The following is an 18817-nucleotide window of genomic DNA, read 5'->3' on the forward strand; positions in this document are numbered from 1 at the left end:
TACAAGAGAAAGCCCTCGAATGGACCACATCCTTCCTCTCTGGCAGAACCCAGAGAGTCCGCCTCCCCCCTTCCGTTCCAAAGCCACCAACATCATCTGCAGCATACCCCAGGGCTCCTCCCTCAGCCCAACATTATTCAACATCTACATGGCCCCCCTCGCACAAGTAGCCCGCCAACACGACCTCAACATCATCTCCTACGCCGACGACACCCAGCTCATCCTCTCCCTCACCAAGGACCCGCGCACCGCCAAAACCAACCTCCACGAGGGAATGAAGGCCGTCGCCGAATGGATGAGGAACAGCCGCCTGAAACTAAACTCGTACAAAACGGAGGTCCTCATCCTCGGACCCAACCCCTCCGCCTGGGACGACTCTTGGTGGCCAACATCTCTAGGAACCCCACCAACACCGACCGACCACGCACGCAATCTGGGCTTCATCCTCGACTCCTCCCTCTCCATGTCAAAACAGGTCAACGCAGTCTCCTCCTCCTGCTACAACACCCTACGCATGCTCCGCAGGATCTACAAGTGGATCCCGACAGAAACAAGAAAAACAGTGACACAGGCCCTCGTCAGCAGCAGGCTAGACTACGGCAACGCACTCTACACAGGCATCCTGGCCAAACACCTAATACGCCTCCAACGCATCCAAAACGCCTCCGCCCGACTGATCCTCAATGTACCCCGCCGCAGCCACATCACACCCCACTTAAGAGACCTTCACTGGCTCCCAGTTGACAAGAGGATCACATTCAAGCTCCTTACCCACGCACACAAAGCACTCCACAACACCGGACCTGCCTACCTCAACAACAGACTCAGCTTCTACACCCCCACCCGACAGCTCCGCTCCGCAAACCTCGCCCTCGCCCCCCGCATCCGTCGAAAGACATCCGGCGGCAGATCTTTCTCTCACCTCGCCGCCAAGACATGGAACACTCTCCCTACCAACCTACGTCAGACCCAGGACCTACTCTCCTTCAGAAGACTCCGCAAGACCTGGCTCTTTGATCAGTAGCAGCTACCCTCCCCCACCCCACCCCCTCAGCGCCTTGAAACCCTAACAGGTATGTAGTGCGCTTTATAAATATACTGATTGATTGATTGATTGGGCATTTCATCTCAGTCCCAATGGGTGGGTAATAGTCAATGTTAGTGGTTTGCCAGAGCCAGTCTTTTACAATATGTGATGTCAATGGTATGTGAGGAAATGGGCTACCCAATCTTTTGTAACCTTGGTAATGTGCTGCCTACATCATGTCTCATTGGTTAATTGGGGGCACACCATGTGGAGTAGGACAATTTAGTTACCCTTGGCCAAGCTGCTGTGGCCAGTCAGGTGAGGAATATATATTGCACTCATGTGATCATGAAGTAATGGTCTGGTTGTACCACTTTATAGTAAGCAGGTATGTTTTGCAATTGAAGATGTCTTTAATGCACTGGCAGTCGTGTTGGGCCATGTGTAAATCATATGTACATGTCATTTCCATGTGACATTTGTGTATCTGGAGTTAAGAACATGTAATCACATGTCAGGTATGGTGTGAGTGATGTAGGTGTACTCATATTGCCAAGTCCTGGAACTTTGAGCTGCATGTCAGGTGGAATGGTAGGTGGCCTATGGTGTCTATAGTGGCTGCCTGTTATGTAGTTGTTGTGACACTATGCTCTGTGATTGACTATGAGTGTGTAATGGATGATCTCTAGGCCATTGTAGCTGGACATGCACTAATGAAGTGATGTGGTGTAGCTGTGTTTGGTGTGTGCTGATATTCCTCTGTAATTGTGTGAATGTCATGCCATAGCTGTTCTCCAGACATGTTTTCTACACATCAGTTGTCACCTGTATGGGAGAGCCACTTGAAGTGGCTTGATCAGTTCAGGTAACCCAGTGGCTTTTCTGTATTGGTGTCAGCCAGCAATGTGATATGTATGGCATGTGCTGTGTGGGATGTGATTTGGGTAGTCTACACTTTGAAGGGACATTATTATTTGAGATGGAGTGGTCAGGCGTTGTTCTAGGACATGCATGATGCGTTGTGATCATTCACCTGCTCTCCATATTGGTGATGGGAGTATAAAGTGATAGGATGTGGAATATGCATGATATATCTAGTTCAGCAAGAGAATGAGTAGCATGTAGACATGGATTTATAGGTGTACAGATTAATCCAGTTGTGCTTGATTACTCAAATGTGGATGTGGGTGAGAGGGATGACCTGAAGTGGTGGATAGTATCACCATGATGTGACATGCAATAGTTTATGTGTAATGCCAACTGAGACAGCCTAGCCTGGACCTGTTCACCTGCAGTACTGCATGTTTCCATGTGTGTTTGTAAGGAATGTGATGACCCTTTCTCTCCCTCTCTGTCTCTCTCTATCTCTCTATTTATGTGCATCAGCATCGGCAGGCGAAGGAGACAGGGCACAGGCGAGTGGGGATGCTGCTGGTCACGGGACCCGGAGTGCTGTGACCAGCGACGGTAGGGACACAGTGGCGTGGAAGGCGAGGGGAGTGCCACAGGGAAGACCGGAAGATCATCATTATCGGAATCCTCCTCCAGTGGACACTCCCTGGTGGTGGTGGACCCATCTGGGAGCACCCCAGCTCCATCTATGTCCGCCACCCCCCTTACTACCACCGCCCTCCCTGTAGCTCCCCACCCAGTTGTCTGTGCCCATTCACCCAGGAGGGTGGGCATCTCTTTCGCCACAGGCAACTCTGCCCCTGCCCTGCCCCTCTCAGCTCTGCTGTCCTCAGTGAGGAGGCTATTGACCTTCTGAGGGCGATCTCTGTGGGTCAGTCGACCATTGTGAATGCCATCCAGGGACTTGCAGCTCAAGTACAACAGAACAATGCGTTCCTGGAGGGCATTCACAGTACACTGGCTGGCCTACAGATATCCTTTCAGGCTCTGGTCTCTGCACTGACGGCAGCCAGTCAAACTTTGTCTTCCGTTCCCCCTCCATCTTCCTCTAGCCAATCCCACACCCGTCTTCCCCGTCCCAACCAGAGCACACAGACAGACAAGCATGCATCCACCTCAACAGCCAAGGATACCGCAGTCAAACACAAGCACCAGAAGACCCACCACCGGCATGCGCACAACACCCAATTGCAGATACACCAACAGCCACTACCTCCATTGACTCCCCCAACACCCCCACCTTCACAGACACTACACCTGACACACCAGCAGACACCACACCAACTTTCACAGATCCAGCCACAACTCCAATCCTACCCACAGTCAGCACAATGGCAGACCCGCAGACATCCACATGCGCAGCCACCACAACCACCTACACAACCACATGCAGCACATCCATCATACCTGCAGTCACCACCCCAACAGACAGTCACCCATCCAGCACAGCATCTCCCAGCTCCTCCACCTCCCTCCTTCCAAGACACATAAACGCCCACACTCACCCACACAACAGACACCCAGCACACACAAGCACACCTTGCAGACATCTGCACCCAAAACATCCACCAGAACACCTCCTACAAGCACTTCCCCTCCCTCCACTCCCAAACCTTTTTGCCATGACTGTCCCCGTGTGTCTAAGAAGTTTTTCCTCTCGGAGTTGAACCTTTTCCCTGCTCCTCTCCTACCCCATTTGACCCCCAAAACATCAGTTTCCCTCCCAAAATTCAGCCCTACCACCTCAAAGTCCTCCCATGCACCCATGGGAAACTACCCATGCCCCTCCCCCGCCAAGAAGTGTACCCCTCCTAAGTGGTCCCAGCCCTCCCCTAAAGCACAACTGAAGCCCCCACCTCCAAAGCCCAAAGACCTCCCCCTCCCAAACCTAGGCCCAAAACCCCACAACCGCCCCCCCAATCCCTGAGGTTCCTGCCTGCCCCCTTCATACACCTACCCATGGAGGTTTTGGTAGTATGTGTTGGCCGTGCTGTGTGTCCTGGGTCTGTGCATGTGTGTATGTGGCTGTGTGTGAATGTGCTTGTCAGTGTAGGAGTACATGTATGTGCCACCTTTGCCACCCGTTCCGGATGTGTATGTTGTGTGTGCGTAGTGACCTTGCCATTTTGCTACAGTGAGAGATAAGTGTGTGTACTCACGGTTGCTGCCGTTGTCGATGTCGCTGGATCCGGAGCCGCTGGGCGAGCAGGAGCAACGGGAAGATGTGTAGTTCAGGTTCCATGGCAGATCCAGACAGGTGTAGCTTCCTGAAGGTGGGTGTCTCCATTTATACTGTTGGTTCCCGCCAGGGTTTCTGTGGTTGTGGGACGGCGGTGGAAACGTTGGTGGTGTGCTACTTTGTAATCTGTCCGGTGGAAACCTGGTCTCTGCCGGCCTGAAGGTGCCTCCTGCTGTCTGTGGCGATCTAACTGCACTGGCGGTGGTTTGGCTGTATTCTGTTGTGATTACCGACATGGTCATAATTTGGCGGTCTTCTCCGCCAGCCTGTTGACGGTACGACGACCACCATGGTGGTCATGGAACCGCCAACTTCGTAATGACTCCCTGTGTCTGCTTCAGTCACAAAATGAAATCCGAAAATGAAACACCACAAACAAAATCCTGGATTTTAGACAGTGGGTCAACAGCCCCTGTCAGGAAAATCACTATAAAGGTGGGACCAAAACCATTCTCGGCCCGCCCCCTTTTTTGCACAGTTTTTCGTCCCCCTCCCGCCTCCCAGCTGTCCTCTGCTCCCCCCACCTCCCTACTTAATGGTGGCCTGCACGCCAAAGGCAAGCCTGTCCGCGCCTGGACCGCTCCCAGCGCCAGAACCCATGGCTCCCATCCCCTCCCACCGCCGCCACACACGTCTTCACTACAACGCCACCACCCTCCGCACCCTCAACACCAGCCGCTCTCCCGCCTGCCTTCAAGCCTCCCCGCAGACCACCCGCAGACCCTTCTCCTGCCGGAACTGCACCTTCACCAGCCTCCATGCCACCGACCCACCCACCAAGGCAGGACGCAACCATCTCAGATGTATCCTCCTCAACACCCGCTCCGTCCACAAGCAAGCAGTAGAGCTATGGAATCTACTCGACTCAACCTCCCCAGACGTCGCCTTCCTGACCGAGACCTGTGTGAACCCTGCCTTAGCGCCTGGCATCGCCATAGCCATCCTGGACGGCTACAAGGTCACAGCAGGGACCGCTCCAACAAACCAGGAGGAGGCATCGCCATCATCCACAAGAGCACCATCAGGATCACGACCAACACCGAAGACACCATCAGCACCGCCGAACACCTGCACTTCCAAATCCACACTGACCCAAACACCACACTCCAAGGGATCCTCATCTACAGGCCCCCCGGCCCACGACAGCAGTTCAGCGACTCCATTGCCGACATCATCAACACACACGCTCTTGCATTCACTGACTACATACTCCTTGGGGACTTAAGCTTCCACTTTGAGAACACCAATGACAAAAACACCGCCACCCTGCTCGACAACCTCTCCAACCTCGGCCTCAAACAGCTCGTCACAACACCAACCCACTCCACAGGACACACACTCGACCCTATTTTCTCCGCCAGCAATCACGTCTCTTTCAGCCACACCACTGAACTCCACTGGACAGACCACCGATGCATCCACTTCTCCTTCAAGAAACCCACAACACACCACCACCCACAACGATTCCCCCACCGCAGTTGGAACAAGGTCACCAAACACCAACTTATTGCGACCCTCTCCCAGAACCTACCCATCGACACCACCAACACTGATGCAGCTGCCTGCAACTTCAGGCAATGGGTCAACACCTGTGCCAATACTCTCGCCCCAATCAAGAATCCCTCCAACAGACGCTCCGACAGAAAGGGCTTCTGGTTTACCGCCGACCCCCACGAATCTAAGCAAAGCTGCCAAAGACTCGAAAGAAAGTGGCACCAAGATCAGACTCTGGACAACCTCACAGCCTTCAAAAACGCCATCCGCAGACACCACCAACTCAGCCGAGCTGCCAAGAGAACCGCCTTCAAAGACCGAATCAACAACAATGCACACAGCCGCAAGGAGCTCTTCAACGTCGTGAAGGAACTCTCCAACCCCAGCTCCAAAGCCAATGACATCCCGCTATCCCAAGAACTCTGCGACTCCCTTCCCTCCTACTTCCACCGCAAGATTGCAGACATGCACTACAGCTTCAGCCTCCAGACCCCCCGGCAACCACCAACACCACAGATTCACCTCCGACCAACCTCCTGCTCTCCTGGACCCCCATCAACGACAACGACACCATCAAAATCATGAACACCATCCACTCGGGCTCTCCATCTGACCCCTGCCCTCACCACATCCTCAACAAAGCAAGCTCTGTCATTGCACCCCAACTACGGAAGATCATCAACAGCTCCTTCGAGTCCGCCACCTTCCCAGAGAGATGGAAACACGCCGAGATCAAAGCCCTCCTCAAAAAACCCAAGGCGGACCCAAAGGACCTCAAGAACTTCCGGCCTATCTCCCAGCTCCCCTTCCTGGCAAAAGTCATCAAGAAGGCTGTCAACAGACAACTAACCCGCTTCCTTGAGGAGAACTGCACCCTAGACCCTTCCTAATCTGGATTCCGCAGCAACCACAGCACCAAAACCTCCCTCATCGCCGCCACAGACGACATTAGAACCATACTGGACACCGGCGAAACCACGGCCCTCATCCTCCTGGACCTCTCGGCCGCGTTCGACACCGTCTGCCACCACACCCTATGCTCACGCCTCAGCAATGCTGGAATCCATGACAGAGCCCTGGACTGGGTCACCTCCTTTCTCACCGGCAGAACCCAGAGAGTCCGCCTCCCCCCATTCCGCTCAGAGGCCACCGAAATCATCTGCGGCGTACCCCAGGGTTCGTCCCGCAGCCCGACTGTAAAGAAATGGCTCCCTGTTGCAGTTACCCCCCACTTTTTGCCTGATACTGATGCTGACTTGACTGAGAAGTGTGCTGGGACCCTGCTAACCAGGCCCCAGCACCAGTGTTCTTTCACCTAAAATGTACCATTGTTTCCACAATTGGCACAACCCTGGCACCTAGGTAAGTCCCTTGTAACTGGTACCCCTGGTACCAAGGGCCCTGATGCCAGGGAAGGTCGCTAAGGGCTGCAGCATGTCTTATGCCACCCTAGGGACCCCTCACTCAGCACAGACACACTGCTTGCCAGCTTGTGTGTGCTGATGGGGAGAAAATGACTAAGTCGACATGGCACTCCCCTCAGGGTGCCATGCCAACCTCCCACTGCCTGTGGCATAGGTAAGTCACCCCTCTAGTAGGCCTTACAGCCCTAAGGCAGGGTGCACTATACCACAGGTGAGGGCATATGTGCATGAGCACTATGCCCCTACAGTGTCTAAGCAAAACCTTAGACATTGTAAGTGCAGGGTAGCAATAAGAGTAAATGGGCTGGGAGTCTGTCAAAAACGAACTCCACAGCTCCATAACCCGCAGCCCCCAGCACCGAAAGGAACGGAACTCCTGTGCAGGAGTGACCCCCAGGAGGCCCTTGCCCAGGTGGTGGCTACCCCGAGGAGCCCCCCCCTTGCCTGCCTGCAACGCTGAAGAGATCCCTTGATCTCTCATTGATTTACATTGAAAACCCAACGCTTGTTTCTACACTGCACCCGGCCGCCCCAGTGCCGCTGAGGGTGTACTTTTTGTGTGAACTTGTGTCCCCCCCGGTGCCCTACAAAACCCCCCTGGTCTGCCCTCCGAAGACGCGGGTACTTACCTGCTGGCAGACCGGAACCGGGGCACCCCCTTCTCTCCATTGCAGCCTATGCGTTTTGGGCACCTCTTTGACCTCTGCATCTGACCGGCCCTGAGCTGCTGGTGTGGTAACTTTGGGGTTGCTCTGAACCCCCAACGGTGGGCTACCTTGGACCCAAACCTGAGACTTGTAAGTGATTTACTTACCTGACAAAACTAACAAAAACTTACCTCCCCCAGGAACTGTGAAAATTGCACTGTGTCCACTTTTAAAACAGCTTATTGTGTTTTATGTAAAAAGTATACATGCTAATGTAATGATTTAAAGTTCCTGAAGTACTTACCTGCAATACCTTTCAAATGAGATATTACATGTAGAATTTGAACCTGTGGTTCTTAAAATAAACTAAGAAAAGATATTTTTCTATAACAAAACCTATTGGCTGGATTTGTCTCTGAGTGTGTGTTCCTCATTTATTGCCTGTGTGTATGTACAACAAATGCTTAACACTACTCCTTTGATAAGCCTACTGCTCGACCACACTACCACAAAATAGAGCATTAGTATTATCTCTTTTTGCCACTATCTTACCTCTAAGGGGAACCCTTGGACTCTGTGCATACTATTCCTTACTTTGAAATAGTGCATACAGAGCCAACTTCCTACACCGACCCTCTTCAACGTCTACATTGCCCTGCTCGCTAACATCACCCAATCCCACAACCTGAACATCATCTCATACGCCGACAACACCCAGCTGATCCTCTCCCTCAACAAGGACTCCGCCAAAACCAACCTCCACGAAGGAATGAAGGCCATCACCGAATGGATGAAGAGCAGCTGCCTCAAACTCAATTCCGACAAGACGGAAGTCCTCATCTTCGGCTCCACCCCCTCCGCACGGGATGACTCCTGGTGGCCTGCCACTCTCATAACGGCTCTGACTCCCACCGACCACGCACGCAACCTAGGATTCATCTTGGACCCCTCACTATCCATGACCCAGCAAGTCAAGGCCATCTCCTCCTCCTGCTTCACCCCTCCTCATGCTTTGAAAGATCTACAAATGGATACCCACCGAAACAAGAAGAACAGTCACCCAAGCCCTCGTAAGCAGCAAACTGGACTACGGCAATGCCCTCTACGCAGGAACCACGGTCAAACTCCAGAAGAGGCTGCAACGCATCCAGAACGCCTCTGCACACCTCATCCTGGACATCCCCCACCACTGCCACATCACAGACCACCTGAAAACCCTCCACTGACTCCCAGTCAACAAGAGAATCACCTTCAAACTCCTCACCCACGGTCACAAAGCACTGCACAACACTGGACCAGAATACCTCAACAGACGACTCTCCTTCTACACCTGACCCGTCATCTCTGCTCCACCGACCTCGCTCTTGCAACCATCCGGTAGCTCATTCTCACACCTCGCCGCCAAAATGTGGAACACTCTTCCCACCCACTTGCGCCAGACCAAAGCCCTCCTTACCTTCAGGAAACTTCTCAAGACCTGGCTGTTCGAGCAGTAGCAGCACCATTCCCCCCTTCTCCCCACCCCTCCTCAGCGCCTTGAGACCCTCACGGGTGAGTAGTACCCTTAACAAATTCCTGATTGATTGATTGATTGATTCTATTTTGCTCCATTTACAAGTTCTTTAAAATCAAGGAAGGTAATGCTCCAAAGTACTCAAAGAGCTGCTGTGACCCAGGGCTGGTGTCTGCATGACAACCGCAGAAGAGAATCCACTGCTTCTGAAATCTGCTGCCCTGTTTGTCTCTCAGGGATGAGATTTTAAAGGTGGGCCTGCTGCCTGTGATCTCGAGCCTGCTGGTTGAGGTATTGTCTGTACAACAGCTACAGAAGCATCACCAATTCTGCAGTGGACTGCGACCCATGGACACACAGCACAATAATTGCATGTGAAGCCAATAAGTGAGTTCACACCTGTCCCGATTCCTGCCCATGGACTTTCCTTTGCCGCTAGAACCCTGTAGCTCGGTTAAATCTGAGGCAATTGTGCAAAAACACTGTAGTGGTGTGGGAACTGTCGCCACTGTCTTTCACCACAGTCATTCACGAATGAACTACGGAAATTAGCTAGAGCCCTATTATCTCATTTAATGTAATCCAGTTCCAGATCTCCTATTACAATTCTTAGTATCTTCTTTTGCTGTGGTATTAAACTACTTATTTTTTACTAAAATAAGCACAAGCCTAGACAGCAAGGTATTGTGCCTGTTGTTTGCCACTTTGAGTTTTAAGGCCCATATTTATACTTTTTTAGCGCCGCGTTTGCGCTGCTTTTTGACGCAAAAACGTCGCAAAATTACAAAATACAATTGTATTTTGCAAGTTTGCGCCACTTTTGCGTCAAAAATATGACGCAAATGCGGCGCTAAAATAAATAGAAATATGGGCCTAAGTCTTTAGCCCCCTCACCACCTCTGTGAGAACCTTTGACTGCTCACCCTTCCTGCCCTAAAAGTGAAGTGTGGAAGGGGTTGTACTTATCTCAGTTTGCACAGTGATAGTAGGAGACCAGAGGATACCAGAAGCAAATGACTCCAATCATCATCGGTGTGGGTGACTTGCCCTTGGCAACCCTGCAGCCTCCTGAATAGGGACTGGCAGACATCAACCTCTATTTACAGCAGTGTGATTTTGAAATCTCCAGGATTCTTTGCCTTCTGATGTTCAAAGGCAATGACACACTTCCAATCACTTTTAACTTGGCACTACTTAACATTTCTGTTACGCTGCTTCTGAACCCTATTTTTCTATCAGTCATTGTGCTTCAGATGCCTTGTAATCCTTCTGTTTCAAATCTGGAGGGAAACCTTGCACTCTGCTTATAACAGAATTTGATGCGTCACAAACAATGATTTCCATCCAGCCGAATTAGGAACAACCTACAAACTGGATGAATGATGGGAAAACCCCAAAATCACATTTACTACATAAATTAGATTCCCAGACGCTGATCCATAAACTTTGTTACTGCAGTGGTTGGAAAACCTGTCTCCATATCAAATCTCAATTTTAATAAATGATGTCCTCAGTCTAATTGGAACTACATTCATCTACACCCAATAAAATTACCTTAATTGAGTTGCTATCATGGAAAAATTAAAACGTGATTTTACTGTAGTGGTAAGATTGCAGCATTGCCTTCATGGTGTATACTAGGAGTTTGGTGTAGGCTCACATCACAGACACCGGTCCCTGGGGAAGGGTCCTTGCATTAGCACAGTAAATGGGCAAAAGTGGCTGCTACATTTTGCACATTGAAGCCTCTTTCTCGTGCACATATTAAAAGAAGTACTACATTTGAAACTCATGGTGGGTTTGCGAAAGGTTTGGGCCACTCTCATCATACCAGCATGTCTGATCTAAAGTGAAAGTTTGGTACTGGCATTGATACAAACAGAATACATTCTTCAGCTTTCAAATCCCAACTGAGCTGAATAGCAGAATGCAGAGAGCCAAAACATAAAGGGTCGTCGGAAATGCTGGATGGATCACCTACAGCTACACAGTGTGCGTTATTTAAAAAAATCAGTCACTCTCATTGTTGGAGAAAAAATGTGTTGGCTTTTCGTCCCCTACAGGCCCAGCCAAACTAAGGGCCTCATTCCGACCTTGGCGGTCATGGACCGCCGGGGACGGAGGAAGCACCGCCAACAGGCTGGCGGTGCTTCAGGGGCAATTCTGACCGCGGCGGTAAAGCCGTGGTAAGAAAAGGGAAACCAGCGGTTTCCCGCCGGTTTTCCCCTGCCCCAGGGAATCCTCCACGGCGGCGCTGCAAGCAGCGCCGCCATGGGGATTCCGACCCCCTTCCCGCCATCCTGTCCCTGGCGGTTTTTACCGCCAGGAACAGGATGGCGGGAACGGGTGTTGTGGGGCCCCTGGGGGCCCCTGCACTGCCCATGCCAGTGGCATGGGCAGTGCAGGGGCCCCCTAACAGGGCCCCATAATGATTTTCAGTGTCTGCTTAGCAGACACTGAAAATCGCGACGGGTGCCACTGCACCCCTCGCACCCCAGCAACTCTGCCGGCTCCATTCGCCCTAAGTGGGAAGGGTATGCCCAGACGTGGGTCCCGTGCTTCCCATGCCACTGGATTCAAGCTAGCCTGGCTGATGAGGGGTGAAACCCCGAAACCGGTCCCAGGATGCTTGTTTCCGGTCCAGTGAGGACCTGGCTTGGCAGTTCGGTCTGGACTGTTCCCATGAGGAACAGGGTCAAGACTGATTTGCATATGGCTGGGTCCAAACTGGGGTGGCATGGTGAGCAAAAGAACGATGGATTAAACCCAGATCTATGACTGGGGGTGAGTGTTTGACAATGTTCAGCATTCCGTCCATCACTTGTTGTTTTTGCTTTGTCACCCTAAGTGGGAAGGGTATGCCCAGACGTGGGTCCCGTGCTTCCCATGCCACTGGATTCAAGCTAGCCTGGCTGATGAGGGGTGAAACCCCGAAACCGGTCCCAGGATGCTTGTTTCCGGTCCAGTGAGGACCTGGCTTGGCAGTTCGGTCTGGACTGTTCCCATGAGGAACAGGGTCAAGACTGATTTGCATATGGCTGGGTCCAAACTGGGGTGGCATGGTGAGCAAAAGAATGATGGATTAAACCCAGATCTATGACTGGTGGTGAGTGTTTGACAATGTTCAGCATTCCGTCCATCACTTGTTGTTTTTGCTCTATAGTTGGACAGCCTGGCTGGGTCAGCCTATGATTTTTTGGGTGTGACAGTGGCATGCTTCCAGGTGTAACGCCGTGCTCTGACACGGCGTCTCTTTCTGTCCTCGCGGGTGGAACGCGCTACCGATATTCGGAGCGCCGTTCCCCGCGTTTTTTGACTATGCTTTCTGGGAAGCATATATTTCGCTTCCGGACGCGCTACACTTACTTGTAGCCTTTTTTCTTCTTTTGTTGTTGGTGGTGGGTTTTTTGTTGGTCCTTTTGCCTGTCTCTATCCATGTTGTGTCCATCTTGTCTTCTTCGTGTTTTGTCCCAGCATGCTCTGTTTTTCTTTTATACTACTTCCTTTTTCCTATACTGGTCTATGGGCTTTTCCCAATCCAAGATGGTGTTACTTCCCTTTCCTGTGATGTCACTTCCCTTTTCTCAGTATATAAGTCAGTCAGTCTTGTTGCTCCTTGCGTTGCAAACACTTCCTTCTGGCTGTGCTGTTCGCTCCTGTTCTTTGTTCCTGCTTTTTTGCCTTGGGAGATTTTTGCCTGTTCTTTGTTCCTGCTTTTGCCTTGGGAGATTTTTTGCCTGTTCTTTGTTCCAGCTTTTGCCTTGAGGATATTTTTGCCTGTTCCTTTTTTCCTGCCTTTACCCTGGATACTGCCTATTTTTGTTTCCTGTGGTCAAGCCCTGTTTTTTCTTGTTTTCCTTCAGGAGTTCCTGTTAGAGGTTTTTTCCCCAGTGTTGGGGTTTTTTCCCTCTGGGACTCCTTCTGGAGGGTACGGTCTGCTTTGGCGTAGCCTGTCAAGCGGCACCGTGGCTACTAGAAGGGGTCGCCCTTATCTGGGAGTATCCAGGACCTGTAGAAGACTTGGGGGCATATTTATACTCTGTTTGCGCCGGAATTTGCATCGTTTTTTTTTACGCAATTCCGACGCAAAACTAACTCCATATTTATACTTTGGCGTTAGACGCGTCTAGCTCCAAAGTCCATGGAGTTTGCGTCATTTTTTTAGCGTGGACACCTACTTTGCGTTAATGAGATGCAAGGTAGGCATTCCCGTCTAAAAAAATGGACTCCGAGGCATGTGCGCCATATTTACACTCCCGGGCAAAATTCACGCCCGGGAGTGGGCGGGTCAAAAAAAATGACGTACGCCCGCTTTTGCGCAGTTTTTTAGCGCCTGGACAAGGCAGGCGTTAAGGGACCTGTGGGCTCGGAAGGAGCCCAGAGGTGCCCTCCCATGCCCCCAGGGACCCCCCCTGTCACCCTTGCCCACCCCAGGAGGACACCCAAGGCTGGAGGGACCCATCCCAGGGACATTAAGGTAAGTTCCGGTAAGTACTTAAAAAAAAAAAAAATTGTGGCATAGGGGGGCCTGATTTGTGCCCCCCTACATGCCACTATGCCCAATGACCATGCCCAGGGGACAGAAGTCCCCTGGGCATGGCCATTGGGCAAGGTGGCATGACTCCTGTCTTTGCTAAGACAAGAGTCATTTCTATGGGGGTTGGGAGTCGAAAAAAATGGCGCAAATCGGGTTGAGGCGAAATATTTGCCTCAGCCTGACTTGCCCCATTTTTTGGCACCCAAGCTCCATATCCCCCTATGCCCCACCTCTGACAGACACCTCTGTCAAAAGTCACGTCTTGAGTCTCCTTCTCAAGTCCGCCAGGGAGGGAGCTGTTTGGAGGTGGAGGAGCAGACTGTTCCAGGACTTGACTGCTGTGTAGGAGGAGGAGTGGCCTCCGCTCTGGCTGCGATGGATGCGAGGCGGAGTGTAGTTGTCTTGCTGGGACGTAGAAGCTCAGTCGATGGTTGATATAGGACGGCCCAAGGTTGTGGAGAGCCTTGTATGTGAGTGTGAGGATATTGAATTGTCATCTCTTCTGGACAGGGAGCCAGTGGAGGTTCCTGAAGTGTGGGGTGATCCCTTGGCACTTAGAGAGGCCCCGGATGAGTCTGGCTGCGGTGTTCTGTAGAGTCTGGAGTCTTTTAAGTAGCTGGGAGGACCCTCCGGCGTAGAGAGCATTGCCATAGTCAAGGCGGCTGGTGACCAGATGTTGGTGTTGGTAGGGATTCATTTGAAGATTCAGCAGAGCATACAGAGGATGAAGAAGCAGGAGGAAGCAACTGAGTTTACTGAGTGTATGCTATGCTATGCTTTCTGTACAGAAAATATTTTTTAGTTGCTACCGTTCCCCAATATTTGCAACACCAATAGGACAGGCTTTAATACAATAAAGAACAATTGTGTATGCAACACAAGTAAACAACATTTGCTTCTGCTTGGGTTTACATGCCTTGGCACATTAAAGTAAAACCTGTTGGTTTTGGCCATGCTTGTTTCTTATTTTTTCTTTAAATATAATATGCTTCATGGCACAGGTTGGCCCTATGTAAATAATCATAAATGTGTGTAGGCACACGAAGAGCCTAGGGACCCGGGTAAAACTATTCTACCATCTCATTAATCAGTAGCGATTTACATTCTGCTTATACAGCTGAAATGGCCTCGCTCGTGTGTATCTTTATGCTGGGCGTTCCATAAAATGCAATCGATTAGGAGTATATTTCACACCAGGCCTAGTCTCCCAGGCGTAGCACAGTGTAATTAGAACTGTATTGACAATGTGATAAAAAAAGAAGAGCTAATTACCATCAGATGAGATACTAGCCCTCTGCTCTGCTAATCAAAACCCGGGTTAAGGCTGTAAATTGCGAAAAGTGATACATTTATTAGTTAGTATCTTAATAACCATTTTCGAGTTAATGGTTGCCTAATTTATTACTGTTATGCGTGAGAGAAAGGAGACAAGATTTAAAACGATGTAAAGATGCTTTGAGATTTCACCTTTCTGATATTTCCTACCAGTCAGGCCGAGGGTACCAGACGCCCTCCCATTGTCACAAACTACTTTCATCTACTTTATTGAAGGTCTCGCGAGATCAAACGATGCCCAGGCTTGCAGGGAATGCTAATGTGTTCTGCACCGCTCTGACTGCAGGGCATCTGTGAGAGGGCAAGCCTTCATGGCTGGGCATCTTAGGCCACATCACAAGCTCTTTTCCTGTGGCCGGGAGGGACCCACAGCTGACCCTTCGTCATCCTTTGCTGCATGCTGTCCAGTCAGTTTCCTGCCTTCCCCCTTCCTCCCCCCCGACTCCATTAGGTCTTAAACTTGTTTCCATTACCATCCCTGACACTCCTATTTATTTGCTTTTCAATATTTAGCCCCCCTATATCGCCTCTCACCTCTCCCATGGTGCCCAGAAGCACATGCTCAATGACACATAAGCAGACTGATGCTGCAGTTCATAATGTCTACTGGGCCTCACTTGCTCTACTCATTGGCCACTGCAGGATATAGTGCCGTGCCTTACAATGGCTGTGATTTACAACGCCTGCCAGGCCAGTTTATATTATTTTTTAGGTCTGCCTTCACAGAGGAACGCAGTGTTACTTATTGTTACCAATTCTTTAGAATGTACATAGAGTGGGGTTGGATCTAGATGAAATAGTTCTGTCTCCCCTCATGCTATTGGCTGCTTGGAGTATCATTGTGCCTTCTAGAAAGAGCTTTCATTGGAATGCATGAGGGACTAAAAATAGGAACGCCTGTGAGAAAAACTGGTCTGATTTTATTGAGGATCTGAAGAACAAGGACACCACAGCTTTTGGGTATATTGTTGCTAATGAAAGCCGTCATACTCATGTTGGTGTGGATTGCCATATGCAGCCACACACTTATGGATGAAATATGTTGGAGATTTATACTCCACGAAACCAACTACCAACCATGTGGATAAGGTATCCACCATATCTGAAGTAGTTCCTGACAAAGAGGGTTTAGTGTTCTCATTGTGAGGTAATATTTTGGCCGTTGGTTTCATGGAGCGTGGTAAAGCCACCGGCCCTGACAAAATTCCCAGGACCTCTTTCTTTCGGAACCTCAGGTGTGGGGCCCATACATTAATGAGGTTTCAAGTGCAATAACAACAGCATTTGAGATCCCGGATGGCTGGTGGGATGTGGTAACTGTCTCCATCTACAAAAAAAGGAAAAAGAGGATCTGGCCCATTACCGCCCCATCAGCTTAACTGATAATTTGCCAAAATTTGTTTTGTAGACAGTTGAATGGATGCTGCGGAACTCTATCCTTACTCAGGTAGGAGCTGGGTTTGAGTAAAGGGAGTATCTGAGATCAGATTTTTACATTTCTCCTCATTTATTGTAAAATAGTTAAGTTACAATGGGGACACCAGCATATAACCTTTGTCGATCTTCGATCAGCATTCAAGATGATTCTTAGATCGAAATTACGGGTAGGCTTAAAAGACATGGGTGCTCCTGATAGCGTCTTGAATATGTTCATCTGACTTCTCACCAACACTTAAGTACATGATGGGGGAAAGATGGGGATCTGACCAACTGCATTCCAGCTGAGAACGGTATCAGGCAGAGTTGTGTCTTGGCACCAACTATATTCTCGCTCTATATAAATGGAGTCATTGACCATCTTAATGCCAGCACAAATGATTCTCCTCAAATGGCTTGATGCAAAATTCCTGATTTACTATTTGCCAATGATACCTTGCTTATATCCAAAACACCAATCGGACTTCAAAAATTATTAGATCAATTTATGGTCTTCTGCAATTATCACAGGCTTGAGCTGAATCCACAGAAAACTAAATACATGAGCTTCAGAGCACATAAATTGCAGAGGCACTCATTGCCTTTGTGTAAATTAATGTTAAGAAGGGTACTTCACTTTGAGTATCTGGGGGTGAAGATCTCTGGTAGTTCCATTTACTGGTCACTGCAAGTATCCAAGAGTCAGCTAGCCCTTTAACACCCTGGGGCATTTTAAGAAAAGTGGTGCTGCGCCTCTTAGCGCCCCCCTAATGCCACCATGTGTGCACCATATGTAAAATATGGCCACCATGGCGGTAGTTAGGGGACTAATGTCAAATATTTTTATGCTAATCCTGCAAAGCACCCAGATGCCCATTGTAACCAGTGGAAGCCTCCTCTTAAAGCCTGCTCTGAGCAGGCATTAAAAGTGCCCAAAAAAATGACGCACCATTTTTTTGCCCTCCCCAATGGGGGAACGTACCCTTTGCATACATTTTGCCTGGCGGAGGCATTATGTAGTGTAAAGGGTTAAAAAGTGGAACAATGCTTGCATTGTGTCACTTTTTAAATATAGTGCAGCGTTTTTGCCTTTCTAACGCCACATTAGCGTAACAAAATGACTCTAATGTGGTGTTAGAATGGCACTAGAGGCTCTTAAAAATGCCCCTCTGTGTCAGCAGTATTAAGATTTTTTAAATCCACAATCACTAGATCATCATTACCATCGCAGAAGGTATGTACAGCAAAGGCTAGGCTAACAACCCTTTATGGTGCTGAGCTATGGGGCTGTAATAATGTGTCAGGACTCTGTCTTCTTCTGTTCAGTTTATGATGCTTAACGGGGAAAGTCGTTTGTACCCATATATTGGTTGTTATCTGTATGACAGTATAGAGCTCCTCTAAGGTTACTTAAATCTGACACCAGAAGTTCAATTGTATTCAGTGTGGCTAATTTTTTACTTGCCACATGATACTTACAGAATAAGTTTGCCATGATGAAATAAACTAGACCTGGGTCAAATGCTCGCTGTGCCATACGACCCGAGCGACAAACCACTGATGAGCCCAAAGCAGGGTGAGATCAGTTTGACACTGCTTGTGGTCTTTTTGAAGGGGACCTCACCTTGCAGTTTGGAACAGACGTTCCCATGAGCAGCAGTGTCAATACTGATTTGCATAAGGTGGGCTCGTCTAGAATGGCATGGTGGGCGACAAATGATGAAGTAGATTGCCGCCTGATTGATTGCTAGTGACTGATATTAATTTAAGCATTCCATCCAACATCTTGTTGTTTTTGCAGTTGAGGCCCTAAGTGCAATGGGTTTCCCATATGTGGGTCCTTTGCTCGCTGTGATATAGGATTCAAGGTACACCCTACTGACAAGCCCCAAGCAAGGCAAAGCCAGTCTGGGGTTACTTGTGGTCCTTATGGAGAGGGGGGCCTCACCTGGCAGTGCTGGACAGACTGTTCCCATGAGAAGCAGGGTCTAAACTGATTTGCATAAAGTGAGCCTTTGCCTAGAGTGACTTGTAGGGCAAAACACCGATTGACTGGAATGTGGCCCCAATCAATTGTCAGTGGGTGATAATAATTCTTGTAGTCCATCCATCATCTTGTTGTTGTAGTTGTCACCCTAACTGCAACAGGTATGGCCAGACATGGGTCCTGTGGGCCCTGTGTCCTAGGACTCAAGCTACACTCTACTGTCAAGTACCATGCAGAGAGAAACCAGTCTGGGGCTGCTTGTGATCCTTTTTTTGGGGGCATCATC

Source organism: Pleurodeles waltl, chromosome 3_1, assembly GCF_031143425.1.
Source record: "Pleurodeles waltl isolate 20211129_DDA chromosome 3_1, aPleWal1.hap1.20221129, whole genome shotgun sequence".
Classification (NCBI taxonomy): Eukaryota; Metazoa; Chordata; class Amphibia; order Caudata; family Salamandridae; genus Pleurodeles; species Pleurodeles waltl.